We start from the raw sequence: 17,544 nt of genomic DNA, 5'->3' as shown, positions 1-17,544 counted from the left end.
ACTGATATCTCTCCCTGCCTAGTTTAATCTTATGGTGTATTTTCATTCTTAATAGGAAAACCATAGGAAGAGAATATCGGATTTATTTCACTGCACATAGTTGGAAATCTGTGGATACCATGTTCAGTGCAATATTATCACTGTGAAACTATGAAATATATTAGCATGTTTTTCAATTCTCTTCATTATAATTAACTTCCTGCTAGAATAAACTTGTCGAAAGTAAACTGAAATGTCCCTACATAACAGCATGGGTACCCACATTACTTTCTCTCAGTGTTTCCAGCAAAGCAAGAATAAAACCCAGCCATATTTTTGCACTAAGGTTGAAAAAAACAAGTACAAAACATGATCCTGTGCACCTATGTCAGCCTCACAATGTCTGCAGTTTTACAAAAAGTACATCAATGTCAGTGGTGAATTACTACAAGCCATAATCACATCCTTCTCCCTACTTTTTCAGTTGCTGACATCACTAATAGCAGTGCCTTCAATTTAATAAAATTGAAAAGCCCTTTTTCCTTCTTGGGAGGCACTAATGCAACCCAAACCTTGAGAGAACAGTCAGCATTTCTGAGAGTCCACCTGCCAAAAGCAGCAGTACCCAAATGAGCTCTGTGTTCTGTGCCCGTGAGAACCTGCACACTTCCTACCACCCTGCAGGCTCTCACTGAGCTCCTGCCTCTCCCTTCAAGCCCCTCAGAGCAGGAATTTCCTCTGCTCTGCTGAGTCCATCCACCACAGTGAGCAGCAGGCAGGAGCACAAGCTGCTGCTTCTCTAAACAGGTTGGGTGGGCACTCTGGAAGATTTCTTTTGTCTGTTTTCTCTGTTGAAACACATGTTCACAATATCTGGGTTGTGGTTTTCTCTTTGAGATTAATTCTAACATTACAGACTGTCCTTTCCCAGATTCAAGTATCAAAGATGTGGTTCACCTACATCTTTGTTTACTGGCAAAGCTGCCAGTCTGAAAACACCCATGTGGCTGTTTTCTCTGAAAGAGCCACCATATGAATACAAATTATCATCCATTTTGATTTTTCTACAACTATTTTGTCTTTTGGCTTTGTACAGCTTGAGTTCAGTGACAATCAAGCTAGGCTAAAGAGTAAGTATTCAGAAGCTTTTAGAGAAACCAAAAGACCTTGAGCAAAAATCTTAGAAACTTAGCTTTTCTCTCTTTTCAAGTGCAAACATCAAAGTACAGCAATTTATCTTCTTTCATTAACTAGTTTGGAAAAAACCCAAAATTGTACAACAAGCTTCCATCAAATATCTATCTTACTTAACTAGAAAGATACACAAGAGGTTTTAAGATCCTACCTGCTCTACTGCCTGTTCACACTTGCTTCACCCCAGAGAAGGAGGTGCAGCAGCTTCTCCAGTTCTTGGAAATAATAAAACTTGAGGGACCAAGGCCAGAACCAGCTGCTCCCATGTCCAGGTTGGTCCCAGCTGCAGGCAGGGGCTCCACAAGCTGGAGGTTCCTTCCTGGAGCAGGGGCCAGTCCCAGCCCAAGGGGAAACCAGAAAGAAACCAGCACCAGCCAAAGGGGAAGGTGCAGCTCAGTCTCCAGCTGCACTAATAGCACCTTAATCTGAAAAACTTCTGGGCACTGTGGATGCCAAAGGAAGCATACAAAACCAAACAAGCAGGAAAACCTTACAAATTTGCTTCTTTATTCTGTGCTGCCTGTGAGCCCTTGAAAGAAAATGAATGATCTGACCATTTGAAAAGTATTTTAGAGTCAGAGTGTTTAAAATTGGATGCTTGGGTTACAGTATTTTAACTTGAAAGATTAATTAATATTTGGAGAGGGGAAGCTGTTTTTTTCTTTTAAGGTTCAGCGCCCAGCTGCTCATTAAGCACAAAATTGCATCTTCAGTAATTGCTTGCAAAAGCTGAGAAAAATGGTAAACATTTCTGTAGAACAAGCAGGAGTACACTGCAAAGCACAGCACGAGACTCCCTCATTTGGGAAAGGAAACAAGAAAAACAATAAAGGGAGCAAGCCAATATTTTTGAACTCTTCCACAAATGAGTATCATCTTATCTTTATCTGCATGTTCCATAGCTGAGGGGCAAAGCACAAAGTCCAACAGCTCCTGCAGGATTGAGGTTAGGAGAAGAGGGACCCCAATCTCTCCCCACCCCGTGTTTAAGCTCTAAATCCAGCACAGGAGCTCCCCTGCCATGCAGGTACCACCAGCCCTGGGGCAGCTCCCCCGAGCTCTGGCATCACCATCCAGGAGGGGTTGGAAGGGCATTCCCAGGAATGTGGGCACCTACAGGACACGGAAAGGTGCAGCAGCCTGCCCAGGGTCACAGGTGGGAAGCCCATTTCCACGTTTCTAACCAAGCTCCAGCTGCAGAGAGTTGGGAAATATTTCTAACACAGCAGAGATATGGAATTCAAACAAAATATAGTTTTGGTACAGCCAGACAACATATTTCTCATGCAAATAGTGTGAATGAGAGCTGATGCTCATGCATATAAAATCCTTTACAATTTTCTATAAGACATTCTGAAAAAAAAAACTTATTCCTGCTTAACTATGAAATATTCTGCTCCAGAAGGATTTTTTGGCTATGAAAACCAAGTGACCTTTCATATTAACATTGATTCAAAATGATATTTTTATTTAATTTTGAAATGTCAATTTGTTTTTTTTAGCCACCAAATCAAAATGAAGTGACATTTTAACTTTAAATTCATTGAAAAAGAACTATTTGTATTCAAATGCCAAACTGAAATAATAATTTTCTTTAAAAAATCACTTCTCATTAGATTCTCTTTTTTTCTAGAAGTTTAGAAGCTTTTGTTTCTTACATCAACTGAAAAATATTGTTCTGGAATTTTATTTCAAAATTTATGTCAAAAAATACTGCTTTGTCCAAGCACCAGTTTTTGCTGTAATTTCATTTATGGATTGAAAAGACAAGAACATTATTACCATTATTAGCTTCAGTGTTCAATCCCCAAACAACCAAGCTTATTCTTTTTCACCTGCTTTGCAATTCACTAAAAAACAAATTCCAAATCAACTCCCCCATTACCAGCCTGCCCCACCTTTAATTTCAAGATAAAGGGGAAATTCTAATAATTCCTTCTGCATTTTAAGAAGGTAAATTTTATTACTTTTGCTATTAAACTCATAATCCTATTAAGGTTTATCTCTCACATGAAATATTTCTCTCTCTTATGACTTTTTTTTTACGTTCAGTAGAAAATTAACAGATAATTCAAAGTTTAATAGTGAAGTAACATCTGTAATAGTATTTCTTTTAACAACTCATCTTTCCTTTTCTTTTTATTTCATTTTACAAGGGTACTTTTTTTTTTCTCAACTAATTGCTTAGGTATGAAAGATAATCCACTGCATATGTGGATACGAAATGTAATTGATGCAGAAGTCAAAAAAAAAAAAAAAAGTTAAGATTTAAAAAAGTAATCTCCTACTGGAGCAATCCCCAATAATGGGAGACCATCACAATGTTTCTTGCCTTGCCTCCTGTGGCTTTTGGCAACAGCTGAGGTACGAGAGATTTAATGCAAGCTGGGAGCTTTCCTCTTGTTCTTTTGGGGTTTTTTCAAAATATTTTATAAATGTCTGACCACACACAAACTGAATGACTGCTTCACTTTGACTGCTTTCCCCTAAGGAGGAGTCACAAGCCATATGAATGCTCCTGGAGAAATAGAAAGCTCAGCAAGATGGGCTGCTCTGAGTGTATGCATGATGCTATTATTTGGTGATGCTGCAAAGAGAGGATTACGAATTTAATCTCGTGGAGAAAACAAGAGATAAAATGGAGTATAAGAGGAATAGCTGCGAAGGAAAGCACGGGGACAAAACACCAAACCCAACCAACCAAACCACTCCTATGGAACAAGCTTTCTTCTAAGGAAATGCTCTGAGTTTCATTAAGCCAACATAAAAGCTGAGGGGAAAGGGAGGGTGGAGGAACAAGAAATATTATCATAAAAGCATCCTAATTTGTACATAAGAATAGCCATGGAAACAGGCCGGTTCTCAGGGCAAATGCCAGCAAATGTGTTGCCTATTTGGGCTGTAGTTCTTGTAGCTCAGTAATAGTGCAGTTAATTGAAGTGAAAACAAACAGCACCTGACTGATAATTGCTCGTGCTGGCCAGGGAAAGTGTGATCCAACCCATCCTGAGCCATTATCACATCTTTCTCAGCCCTCTTTTGTTTGGCTCTGACAGTAAGTGGTGTTAGCTGATTTCCTTATTATTTCTCAAGGATTAAAGCAAATGGTCCTCACTCAGTAGAACTTCTTCCCACAATTTTAATTGTCCCTTTAAAGTTATTACTATCTTTTATTAGGAAGCACTTCTATGAAAGTTAGTCATAAATAGAAATCTTGCATTTTACATAAAAACATGAAAATCTGTCAGTCAAGAGATTGAATTCTAGAAATTCAAGCCCTATTCCATTACACCATTCTTCATGGTTTATAAACCTTTCCATCTGCTTAGCACATAAAGAGTTTTCTTAAAATGCTCGAAATGTAAATCTGAATAGCATAAACCCAAAATTACTTTCATAACTATGACCTGCATCTCTTGCTCTCCCCCTGGTTAAAGCACAGGACCCCAAAATGAGGGCAGTTGGGAAATTTTTGGCTCACAAGAAGAAAGAGACCTGTGTTTTACCTCTGGCCTTATCCTAGAAAAACTGGGCTGCTGTCATCTTTTCTGAAAGGAATGAATCAAGGCAACAGAAAAAGTACTAAATATCACCTGAGCATCACATAGAGTAGTTTAAGAGAGACTCAGTTATACCTTTACATAAATCATACTTAGAATTTAGCTGCTTGTAAACACCTGCAAATTCCCTCATGACAGGGTTATTCCCTTCCTCCTACTTTTAAAACGCAAATTTGCTGAAAATGGCAAATTCCTCAAGTAATGAGGAAAGGATTTCACAATCAAACCAGTGGGCAAAATCGATGGGGAGAATTGGTGCAAGCCCTTCCTTGATCCTCCTGAGGGATGTGAGATGCAGACACAGAGGCAGCTCTGCCTGGTATCCTGCAGGGAGCAGCTCTTCCTGCACAGATGAAGAAATGTTCAGCAGAGGAGGAACACAATCCTGGATTCTGAGGGCACCTCCCAGCCTTTCCTGCTGATCTCACTCATGTTCACAACAGAGTTACAAGACAGGGACCAAGGACATTCCCTGTCACACATCCTGCCCTGGCACTGCAGCCCCCGGGACCTGCAGAGCAGTCAGAACACCACACACCCACTGCTGGAACACATTTATTTATCACCCTGGACAAGGAATTCTGGGACAAGGAACCCATAGTGATCGTATTTGTCAGGACTGGTTTAACTTTCCTTGAGGTTAACAGTAAAATTAATCCTACAAAACCAAGGAATTGCTGGAAAATGGACTGAACTGGAAATGTTATTTCATTAACAGATTTCAGTTGAATGGAGTTGGACCAATCCTGCTGCTTTAAAATAGTATTTTTTAAAATAAAAATATTGGCTACCATTAAAATTATAATTTTTTTTCTTAATTCTGCCCTTTAAATCTTTAAAGTTGATCTATTTCAAATTTGGGAAATACTCATTTTACAACTGTAAACACAATCATTAATTGTTTTCTACAGTGAAAGGGTAAACATATCTATTTAAACAAACATCTGGACAAACAGGTGTTTCCTCATTCAATATCCTATTAATAATTCCACTTACTTCTCTTTCCTGCTGATGCCAAACAATTTGTGAGGGATTTAAATCACAGTGGTATAAAGTGTCACCTGCTGATATCAACTTAATATTTTTGAAATATTCAAGGCATCCAAGTTTATTGTGTGTCTTGAGCTAAAGTTCTGTCAAACACTGTGACCTAATTCCAGTCAATGTTGGAAAGACCTCTGATCAATACCTGAGCAATGCAGAGATGTATTCATCACTTAGCAGGGGACACTTTGTCATTTCAGCCACAGTCCAGTCTCCAAGTTTCACACAGTTTGCTTTGGATTGTTTCAGGGAGTGGGTTTGTTGTTTTGAATTTTGTTTTGCTTAGTGATACTTTTTTCCCAAGGCAGAAAATCACAACACTTGGGAATGACAAAACTTTCCCCACTTTTTTTTTTAGGATTATTGTTTGACTAAGCATTCTGGCCAAATGCCAGTTAAAATAAAATTAATTATTAAAATAATTACATTCTCAGCTCCCTAAGTCCTGAATGAAGCTTCACCTGCGTATACTGACCCTCTGAAAGCACACAGGTGAAGTGCCAATTTGTTATTCCAGAGGTGACTGCACATTAGTGCAGTGGAAGTGACCATTGTATATTTCTTACATATTTGAGTAAGAAATTCTTACATATTTAATGGAGGAAAGCAAGCATTGTTATATCTCACAGCTTAATAAATTAATTGCTTGTAATGGGAGATCATGAGATGAATGATGGTGTGACTAACAACAGGGATAAAAACCTATTGCTGGACTAAATTTATAAATGTAAATACAAATCCTGTTACTCAAGGCAGCAGAAAGCACAGGTTTTCCTGGACTACTGACTTTAAACAAGAGGAAAGGTGACCAAGAGTTTTGTTGAAATTAATCACTACAAGAGATCTTTCGTAACAGCAAAAAAGTCAGTTTAAGTTCAATCAATCTGAATGTTAAACTATATTCATTAATTCTAGATTAATGAGTTTGTCTGCACATTATTTAACATTTATATATATATATAAAATACTTCTTTTAAAAGCACTTCTGCTATGAGAAAAGATGGTCATATTTGGGATACAATAGAAGAAAAGAACTGCAGACAGCCCAGCTTAAAGTAGAAGGGTTGATGGCAAACCAATCATTGAAAATTAGGCTCACAAAACTGGACTTTGATATGAATCAGAGAATCAGGGAATAATTGAGATTGGAAGGACTTCAGGAGGTCATGCCCACAGACAACAGGACAGATTGCAGTGCCAGTTATGACACGGTGGAATTGGTTTTTCTGAATAAATTGTCTGATTCTAATAGGAAGAGGGCATAAAAATAGCATTCAGCAACTCGAGTCATCACACACATTCATTGAAATTGTAAAAAAATGACAAGAAAATCCTTTCTCCTAGACTGCCAAATTAAACAGAAATAGAACTTTTGTTATCACCAGCAAACAAAAGATGAAAAAGCTGGATCCTCCCACTTACACAGCTGAAGTGACTGAGTCTCTGTAGGGTCAGCATTCAATTTTTCTATTTCTCAACAGAGGAAAAAAGTTTCCATGGATTCAACAAACCAAAAAAAACCCTGCATTTTGACACCAAGCATTTTGTCTATTAATCCTCTTCATATATTTCTCCTGCAGCACTTTCAATTCAGCAGTAACACACTATCTCTTACAAATATTTGCCTTGTAGCAGAATCACTGTCAAATTCCAAACTTTTCTATAGTTCAGAGTCAGTTTGAAGGGCTGACAGTTTTCAGAAGCTTGTATTCATTTGGTTTTGTTATTTGTTTGGGGTATCTTTAAACCTGAAATGAGTTTACACACTATGCACAAATATTTGACACTGAAATACGAAGGCATGCATTTAGAAGGAGACAGTTCACCTTTGCAAGCACAATTCTTTAAAGCTATAGATTTAAGAATTTCCTTCTATCCTATAGAATTGCACATATGGAATTCTAATGTCTGGGTCTCCATATCCCCTGGGACTGCCACAAGTTCAGCACTCCATTTATAAACACAGAGTAGTCAAAAGCCAGAAATTATATACAATATATTTCTTTATACTGTTTTAAACTATTTGAAGTAGCAGCATCCTCCCCTCCTCAGTTCATTGGCAGGGAAAAAAAAAATTAAAATGCTGCAGCATCAGGACTAAGTGCAATAACAGTATTATACACCATGATATGAAAGTTATTATCTAAAATCACAGAAGGCAAAATAAGACAGAACCTCATAGACAGTGCTCTCAAAACCATCCCAAGTATAGCATAAAAAAGAGCAAAACTTTTATTTAAAAAGAACGAGTAAAAAATAGTAAATTTGTATGCAGAAAACCAGCAAACCAGAAGCATAGCATGGTCTTCCCAAAGAGAAAGGATGGGACATTGATGAAAAATCCCTGTGGTGTGTTCTTTAAATGGCAAGACACAGTAGAGTCAGTTAGGGGTCTCCTGAACATTCTCCTTTCCCACTTTCATTTTCAGAAAAATTATTATTACATTTGTCTTTCTAGGGAAACATGCTCAATTTTGGCATCACTAATGATGCCAAAAACTTCCCAAAATGAACAGAAACACAAGAGGATAAATAAAAGTAGATCTTGGAATCCCTTGAAATGTGGATTTCACATACCACATGCTGCTTGTGACAGTCTGAAATACTGACTGCAGGAAGATTTACAGCATTGTTCATGAAGTTGCAGAATAAATTTGGAAAGCAGAGGAGACAGTAACAAAGGAATAAAAAGAATTAAAGTGCTGCTGAAAAGAAGATGGAACTGTTAAATGCAGTTACTGAAAATGAAAAACAGCTGAATGTGTCAGATTCCAGAGAGCTACATTTTATAATACAACTTAAATAATCAGATATTCTTACCAGAAGGAGTGTTATATTTGATGTACTCTGATGAGAACCAGCTAAGTTTTCTCCTGAAAGAATATAAAATGAAAATTATGTCAGGAAAAGGCAGCTTTAAAATTCCCTGTCAAAACAGAAATGTTTTAGATTGTTTATGTAGCATTAATATGGATTCATTCAGGAATAAGTATTCTTAGTTATAACAATAAAACATAATATTCTTTTTAATAACAGTCTTATTCTTGGTCTTTTTCTCCAAGCTCATGTTAAGACAGACATTTTCACAAGTGCAGAGCAGCTATTATACCTGCTTATTTACTATTTCTACTAGAGTGTCTAGGATTCCAGCTGTGGACAGAGAGGATTTTGTGATACTACTAGAGAGACATAAGAAGCTATAAAAACATATTCTTTATGTTAGAGATTTTAGGTGAGGAGAATTAAAGGGGGAAGTGGACATCACTGGACCTAAGTAAGCCTGACAAGAATTTCTGTTTCTGTTCTAAACCCAAATGGTTAGTTTAAACCATTTAATTCCATGGTAATGCAGGTAAGAGTTTGTGACCCTGGTTCGAGCAGCTTGAGTGACTATGCAATAAACCCCCCTCATTTAATGCTTTTTCTGTCAGCCTGCAATTAGGAAATCCTATGGAACAATCCAGTGTTTGGCAAGGTGTGTTGGTGGGTTTGAGCATGTGACTAATGGTACCAGAATTTGACTGTGAATATGACTAATCTACCAGAATTTTCTCCTATTTTGCCCAGTAGTTGCTGTGGGAGGAGGCTGAGGCACGAGGCTATTTTACACCCATCAGAAATTGCCCTGTTGTCACGGTGTCCATCAGCAGGTAGCAGCTCTCACCGTGGGATGGCACATTTGCACATTTGTTTTGTCATGCCAACGTGTTTAATGAAGCAGCCACATGCATTAATGGAGCATTATAGCAGGGTTCAAACGCTGCCCTCCCGATGCTGAGGCTGTTCTCTGCTCCCCCAGGAAAGGCAGGAAGGAGCCCTTTGTGTCCACGATTCCTTCTGCAGCAGCAGCCAGTTCTTCTCATGCCGCAGCCTTTTCTCACCCCAATGACTGCACTAACTCCATCAGGACACGTGGCTCCTGTCAGTTTGTGACAAGCCACACGTGAAAGCTTCTGCTTAATGGCAACTACTCACTTTCTTCCACATAATAACAGCAGAGCAATTCTTATCTTTTTTATAAAGAAACGACTAACAGATGTCAGCTACATTTTTTTTCAGCCAGTAACTGGGGATTCCTGAAGTTCATCTTCTATCACTAATTTGCCCCTTTTCACACCTTTGTGCAAGTCACTTGGACATGTGCCAGGACTCACAGACTCCCACCCCAACCACCTGTTAGGCTTTCACATTGTATTTCTACTAATTCTCTTTCCTGATTCAAGCCATCGTTACTGATTAAACAAAAGAAACAGCCACTGGTCTCTCATGAGTGCCTTTCTCCTGGATACAAAAAGATGAAATTTAAGATTAAGATAGATGGGGCTATTATAGCTGTTGACATTGCTTCTGTTGTGGAGCCTTTCCATGTCCCAGTGCTACATTACACTGCACTGAACAGAAACAGTGGCACATTTACCACTTCACAATCACTGTATTTTCATATACTATGGCATTAAGCAACTAGTGGTGCTATCCATTAAATTGCACAATTATACCACAGAGAAGGTGAATGCAGTGAATAAATGAAGTATCCTTTCAGTTTGTGAGAGCAGCTGGTGTTTGTTATCACTGCAGAAATCAAGACACCGGAGCACAGGAACTTAGAGCATGAACCCTTCACTGAAATTCAAAGTCAAAAAGGTTCCTGCCCTGGAAACAGTATTTCTGAGCCCATAAAAGAAACTTCAAAGGTAGTATTTTTTAGGTTCCCACTACTGACAGAGGCTCAATTCATGCTCCTAAATGCAAGCTGAAGAACCTCTAGCTCGACCTGTCCCATGCAGCCTCTGTAGAATTCAGAACCACTCTACATTTTATTATCTGGTACCAGCAGGAGTGGTTTTTTGGCCAATTCTGGAAAAAGGGCAAAGTTCTGAAAGCTTTATGATATTCTATTTATTTGCAAACACTTGGTGTAAAAAAGTTTTTATAGCTTTTACAAATCTTCACAGATTAAGAAATATAAAACCCTAGTTGAATCAGTTATGAAAATGCAGCCTTAGTGCACTGAGAGTACAAAAATTACAAAGGAGCTGTTACCTGATGTATCATTCACATCTCAATTTTCAGATAAAAACTCTCCTGAAAAGATAAGAATGTCTATACTTCACTAATTTACTGTTAAATTCAAAATTGTTTTCATGGTCCCAATATAAAGGAAAATAATTTGAATTATTCAAGAAGATATCAAATCCTCCAAAAACTAATACATATATGCTTCAATCATAAGCATCCTACATTACCATCATGACTTGAGCAATATTAAGATAAGGATGGCAGTTCAAAAGATTAGGTTAAGTGTGGTATGTCTTTTCCTAAATAAGTACTCTACTTTGAAAAAGAAATTCAGTCTCTAAAAAGCATTTTTGTTCTTTAAGATTCTTTTGGACACATGTCAGACATTTGGGTAGATGTGGATTACACAAAAGATCAGTACTTCTTTTCACACACTAGTTAAAAGAAATAGATTATTTTATTCAAGTGCAGTATAATTATTTTTTAAAATCTGTTGAAGCAGAGAAATTACTTTTGTTTGTATTAGAGTTGAAAATGACAGAAAAGCTTCTGTGCAGCTTCAGTGGAGTGGAATGTGCTCAAAGAATTGAGAAAATCTGAAAAATTTGGTAGCTTCAGATTTCTAATAGCTGCATGTATACTGTAATTAGAATCTAAACTAAAAGTGATATACACATGAAAATAAAGCATGGCACACACCAAAAATGAAAGTTGTGATAGGATGAGCTTTACAGTCATTAATTTTTTCTAACAAATGAGTACTAAAAGCCACATCACCTCTTCTGAAGGTAACTGGCCTCTTCTAAGCTGGTTTACCTATTTCCAAAATATCAACTCACTTCTCACAGCATCCATACAAATTGCCTGCCTCTCAGACAAACCCTGAAGGTGAAGGAAGATGAACACTTTCCAGTTTCCCTTGGGCACACGGCAGAGAAGTGGGGCTGGCACTGCCGATGGCTGTGGTTGGGCAGTGCGAGGAGCAGCAGTGGGAATGCAGCCCCCCATGGACCCCAGCACTGCCCCACTGCCTGCACCAGCCCCCAGCCAGCCCCTGCTGAGCCCAGAACCTCACCCAGCTCTTCAAAAGGTGCTGCAAAGCACCTGCAGAGGGGATGGTGCCAGCCTGTCCCCCACTCTCCAGATGGGAGGTGGGACATGAGCCCACCGTGCTGCTCACCCTGTGCAGAGCAGAAAGCTCTTGGGCACTGCATTTCACAGGGGCTGTGCAACCCCTGTGCACATCCTGCTCTGCTGAGCCCTTCAGAACATGCACCTTTCCCCCAGCCTGACAACAGGAAGCTGGAATTCTGCAAGTCACTGCAGATTGCTATGGGCACTCTCACTGTATGTACCAGGTGCTACAACAAGAGCCAAGAAAATCCCACTCTATAGGACAGCAGAATCTGATTTAGATTTCAAAGGACTTCTACACACCATCTCAAGTTTAAACCAAGGCAAGACTACATTAATGTATATCCAGTAGAGTTCTGAACATGTCTGTGGATGGAAATCCCCCAACCTTTTTTCTTAGCTCCAGTGGCTGACTACCATCACTCTGGGATCTGCCCCTCTCCCCTCACATTCAAGTGCAATTTCTCTTGTTCTAGCTTATATCTGGTCTCCTCTGCCCTTTTGCTACACCCCTCCAGGAGTCTTCATCTCCTCTATAAAATCCTTTTGAGTAATTTAAAACAGCAATGGGATCCTCCCCAAAGTCTTTCCTTAGAAGAGGCCCAGCTCTTTCAGTGTCTCCTCATATATTGTGCTCCAAACCCCTAACAATTTTAAAATCTTGAGTAATACTAATTCACCATGCCATCCTTACTACCTGCTGGCTTTCTGTACTTACTGCTGCCACTCAGTCACTCATTTCTAGGACTTTTAAAAAAAAATTATTGCACAAATAGTTATTGCATGGCTACAGAACACTTCCAGTGAAAATCATGATGAATTCTAAATTAGGCTTGGATTTGAGCCCCGTTTCTCTACTAGGATATAATTTATTAGTTTTATCTTTCCAATAACTAAAGAATAAGTACAGCTGACAGTAGCACGGGACCAGGAAATGTGTGGAAATATGACTTCTACAGGAAGGACCAAAAGCTCATCCATTCTCATGAGTGTAAAACAAAAATGCAACCATGAAGGATGGCAGCAAAACTTCTGGTATCTCCCCATCTGAATTTAAACCTGCTCTATAAGTAGCAGCATATATTTCTTTCCCCCTCATTAAAAACAAAATGCCTATTACAGACACAAATACAAAACCTAGTAAAGTTAACCATCCAATAATACTAGAAAATGAAATTTCAGCCAGCTAAACATGAACAATCACAGCACTGGCCCAAGGTTCAGCAGTTTTACTGACACAGCATTACTCAATATTCTCCAGTGCCTGCTGGGTTTGAGGTAAGCAATAGGAAATGTGTAGGAGTGTAGGAGATGGAAGGAAAATATTAAAAAAAAAAAAAAAAAAAAAGAGAGAAAGGTCAAGTTTGAGATCAGTCATCAGCCTACATCTGAATGAGCTCTATTCTAAAAGAATGTGGAAGGTATCATAACTGCAGATGCCACTTAGCATTCTTCCAGCTGCTCATCACACAGTGCCTCACCATCCAGGGCTGCACATGTTCATTTCTCCTGAGTCCTCACACAGATCCACAGCAATATTTTGCCTTCTTTCTGTTGCTTTTGCCTTCTCCTGTCTACTCCTGGCTGAAGTCTGCACACATTGATGGGTTGTAGATGGCTTTGACATCAGGCTAACATTCTTCAAAGATAAAAATTGTCAGTGCTCTTTGTTTCCTCTGAAGCCACCTTCTTTGACCCTCTCAATTAATTCAAATTCATCAGCCCTTGTTCCCAATTTGTTCCATGTCTGGACACAGCCAGTTCCAGCTGCCTACTCCCAGAAATCCCAAGTGCCATCAATCTTCTGTTTTCTGTTTTTGAGTGGGTGAGCTATTACTGACAATGAGGCAATGGCAGGGGAGGATCAGATGGGACAGATGACATAAATACAGCTCTGCTTTGGGATGGCCATGCCTGAAAAAAGGGAATGGTCTTTTGACAGAAGAGAAGGACCTGACTATGTCTAAAGAAAATGACCTCATGAACTACACATTAAAACTCATCACATACTCACCTCTGGAATACAATTAACAGGATGTTCCACTTCAGGGTTTGTTTTGGGTTTTGTTTTGATTTGCTTTGTTGTTGTTTTTGGGTTTTTTTGGGGTTTTTTGGGGTTTTTTTGGGGTTTTTTTTGTTTTGTTTGTGGTTTTTTGTTGGTGTTTTTTTTTTTTTAACCATGATAACTCTTCTTTCTTCCTAATTCTAAATAAGATTAGGAGTGAGGAAAACTTACTATTGACCACCACAGGCAGACACGATTTTGAATCTTCTGAATCATGGTCTCAGTAAAGTCAGTTCCCCAAAGCAAGGCAAAGTATTCTGTATTTTCATCAAGGCCAGGTAAGACAGCTTTCCCTGATTTCAACATCCATTTGTCAAGGCATCAGGCATGAGCCCTCCAAGCACAAGGCAACAATAGGAGTTAACTTAAGAGCAGATTTGGTTGCATTTTGGAAAGCACACTCTGCAGACTGGTAGGAGAAGGAAGAGTAACTGCTCCCAGGACTGGAAAAGGGATGCAGGTATCATTAATGGATCATCTGGATCATGACAATCCTTCCAAAAATTCCTCACAATTCCTGCACCCTAAATGCCCAGAGCTTCACAGGAAAGAATGTGAAAGTGATTTTACAAAAGTGGCAGTTGAGTTCTGGGCGAAGCTAAGAAGATCCTGGTGTGAGCATTCAGCAGATGATTTACAAATAAATGAAACCTGAACAATGCAAATTTTCAAAGACACATTTTCATAGAATACGGATTTCAGCATGTTCTCTGGAGTCCTGCTTCCACTTCTAGCACTACAGTGGCATGCATAATATTTCCATAGAATTGGTTTATTCTCACCTTTACTAGAGATTCCTGGCATGAAAGTAAGGGTAGGCAATGTGGAGAGCTACTTTTCAATGTCAGACTGTCAGCACATCCAAGCAAAGACAGAGACACTAAAGCTGTACTGAATGCAATTCAAAGGATTCATTCACAAGTATTTACCCTTTTCTTGCTCTAGAAAAGAAATAATCTTCATTACTCCTCAAAAATATGAAGACAGAGATAAGACATTATAAGAATTAATAAAATAGTACCAAACACAAGAATGTATTATGGATTGAAGGAAAATCCTTCAAAGTTACTGGTTTTGCTTCAGTACTATAAATGTTGGATATTTCTTAACTTAATAAAGCCACAAAGGCTATTGCTGGTCACGTCTTGAGAAGTCTTAATAAATTCTCCAGAAGAAATTTCAATATTGTGAAGACTCAATGCTTCAATTATTAACTAGGTTATATTTTGGGTTTTTTTAGCCTAATTTGAGAAAATCCTTTCACAAAATCAAAATATTTTTGGGTCTCAGTGTCTTGATATATAAAAAAGATTGGGCATTATTTTGTTAAAAAATAGCCTTTTAAATAATAGATGAAGTCAGCAACATCAGGAAAAATATTTTAGACTTCTTGGTTATGAAGACTAATAATGATAAAAATCAAACTTAAAATGTCAACACTTCAGTCTACACCAAAACCCAACAGTCCTAACTGAGCTGGTGTCATTGAGGCAGACTAATAAGATGAGTATATGTGCATTTAGTGTGCACTGTTATGTGTTTGTTGGGGAGTCATCATAGCAAAATAAATCCAATACAGCAATGGAAAGGTTGTGTTATGACTCATAAATATTTATAAATCAGGAAAACAGTAAAGTTGGGTTTGATGTTCAGGAAAGAAAAGATTTATTTTTTATGAATCCAATTCTTTAAGAGCTTCAGTGTGAAACATTTTTAATCCTTATATAAATGACCTTGATAAAATGAATAAATTGAGCAAGGCTATCACCTAGTGGTCAATGGGAGCAATATTTTATTTTTTCTTGTGAACTGTTTTTATTTGCTGGGGAAGTGCTTTGGGGGCCTTTTTTCCTCTGTAGAGATCTATCAAATACTGACTCTGCACAGCAATATTACATAAGTAGCACACGAATACATTAAGAAATCCTGTTGTGCCCGTGTTTTATTACTTGTAATTTATTTTTTATGTCCACTAGCTCTTTTAAATCATTGCAAAAAGTCCTACTAAAGCTTTAATTTCACTTAGTGTTGCAGTTTTTTCTTTTTTGATGCAAACCTAAATGTCTACCTTAAAAGCCTATTCAGACAACTTGAAGAGTACAAGGTGTAGAGTTTAGGCAAGACTCTTTTGACCATGATAAAGGGAAGAAAATACCAAGAAGGTATTTCTAGCAGATAGAAAACCTAAACTGAAGGGAAAAATGAAATAGAGTCATTCCTAAAATAAATAAATAGAATAGGAAATAAGCAGCGTAAATTCACAGTGCAAATAGGTTTGGGTGGTTTTGGGGTGGCTGGGCTACAAGTTTGGGGCATAAAAGCAAAGAAAACAAACCCCACACTCCCAGAGACCCTGATGAGCCCTGGAGTCCCAGAGCTCGGTCACAGCCCGCTGCTCCGGAGGCGACACCGGCACAGAACAAAAGCCAGAGCGAGCCCTAAGCAGCTTAGTCCCCACACCTCCACACTGGTATTAGCCCAGGGCATTATATACAGCCTGTAGGATTACCTTATCAAGGGCACAGGGGCCAGAGCTTCAGGGGTTTAGCTGGACAATCAGCACACTGTAATTATTTGTCACACTGGAAGAGGAAATAGTTTTACGTCCTGGAGGTTTCCTCCTTGGCTTTGGGCAGTTTTCTGTCTCAGCTGAGACCAAAAAGTGGGAGGGTGCAATTTTATCAGGAAGCATTGGTGCTATTTATCTTCAAACCATTTGGAAAAATTATTCTAATCAGACTTCACTACTTTTAAACAAACAAAAACCCCAAACAAACAAAATTCCCCAAAACAAACCAAATAAACAAACAAAATCCAATACCAAAACAAACCTTGAGCTGTAAAAAAAAAAAAAAAAAAAGTTTCAGCTTAGAAAAGAAAAAGTTGCTTGTCTCCTGGACTACAGGTAACACCATGAAAAGATTGGGCACATTAGTGCATTCAAGCTTTTCAGCCAATGGATGGTAATAAATCTCTTTTCTCCATGATACCCCACAATATGTAGCAAGGAGCCACTTAACATTACTTCCAGAAATAGTACTGGAGATGTTGACATAAAATAGTGAAGAGTCCCATTTATTTGAGAGACAAAATTCAAACATTTCCCCTTCAATTTGACCCATGACATTTTTTCCTCAAGCCCCAAAATATTGTTTGTCTTGACTCCTTCAAACAGAAGTTCAGTATTTCACCTGCAGCCACAAGGGCACTGCACAGGTGACAAATCCTGCCTGCACAGTGGCTGACTGTATTGGTGACCCACAGCCACAGCTTGTGCATCCAAGTACAACCCTGATAAGGAGCAGCATGTCAGGCATCCCCAGTGAAATATGAAACTCCACACAGAAGGAGGAACAGAACTCTAAGACAAGTTCAAATAATGCTCTCAGCTTTCCACCACACTTCTTTCTACATGGTGGTGGTAAGTGATACATGTGCTATCAGTTTCTCAGTTGTCTAAAAGCAATTGCATATTACTTGCCAAAAAATACCACCAACACTGACAACTTGTATCCAGCCAGATACCACTGCCAGGTCTTCCCCTTACTCATC

The 17,544-nt window shown here is 38.6% G+C and overlaps 1 protein-coding gene across 1 annotated transcript in view; it reads right to left on the bottom strand.

Moving 5' to 3' along the window:
• Positions 1-17,544, bottom strand: part of TENM2 (teneurin transmembrane protein 2) — a 1,348,016-nt gene that overhangs the window by 1,308,777 nt on the left and 21,695 nt on the right. The window contains exon 2 of the mRNA XM_064387797.1: positions 8,598-8,650. The gene's annotated coding sequence lies outside the window, so the exon portion shown is untranslated. The remainder of the gene's footprint in view (positions 1-8,597; positions 8,651-17,544) is intronic.

Source organism: Passer domesticus, chromosome 13 (genome assembly GCF_036417665.1).
Source record: "Passer domesticus isolate bPasDom1 chromosome 13, bPasDom1.hap1, whole genome shotgun sequence".
Classification (NCBI taxonomy): domain Eukaryota; kingdom Metazoa; phylum Chordata; class Aves; order Passeriformes; family Passeridae; genus Passer; species Passer domesticus.
This window is presented reverse-complemented; position numbering and strand designations above follow the sequence as displayed.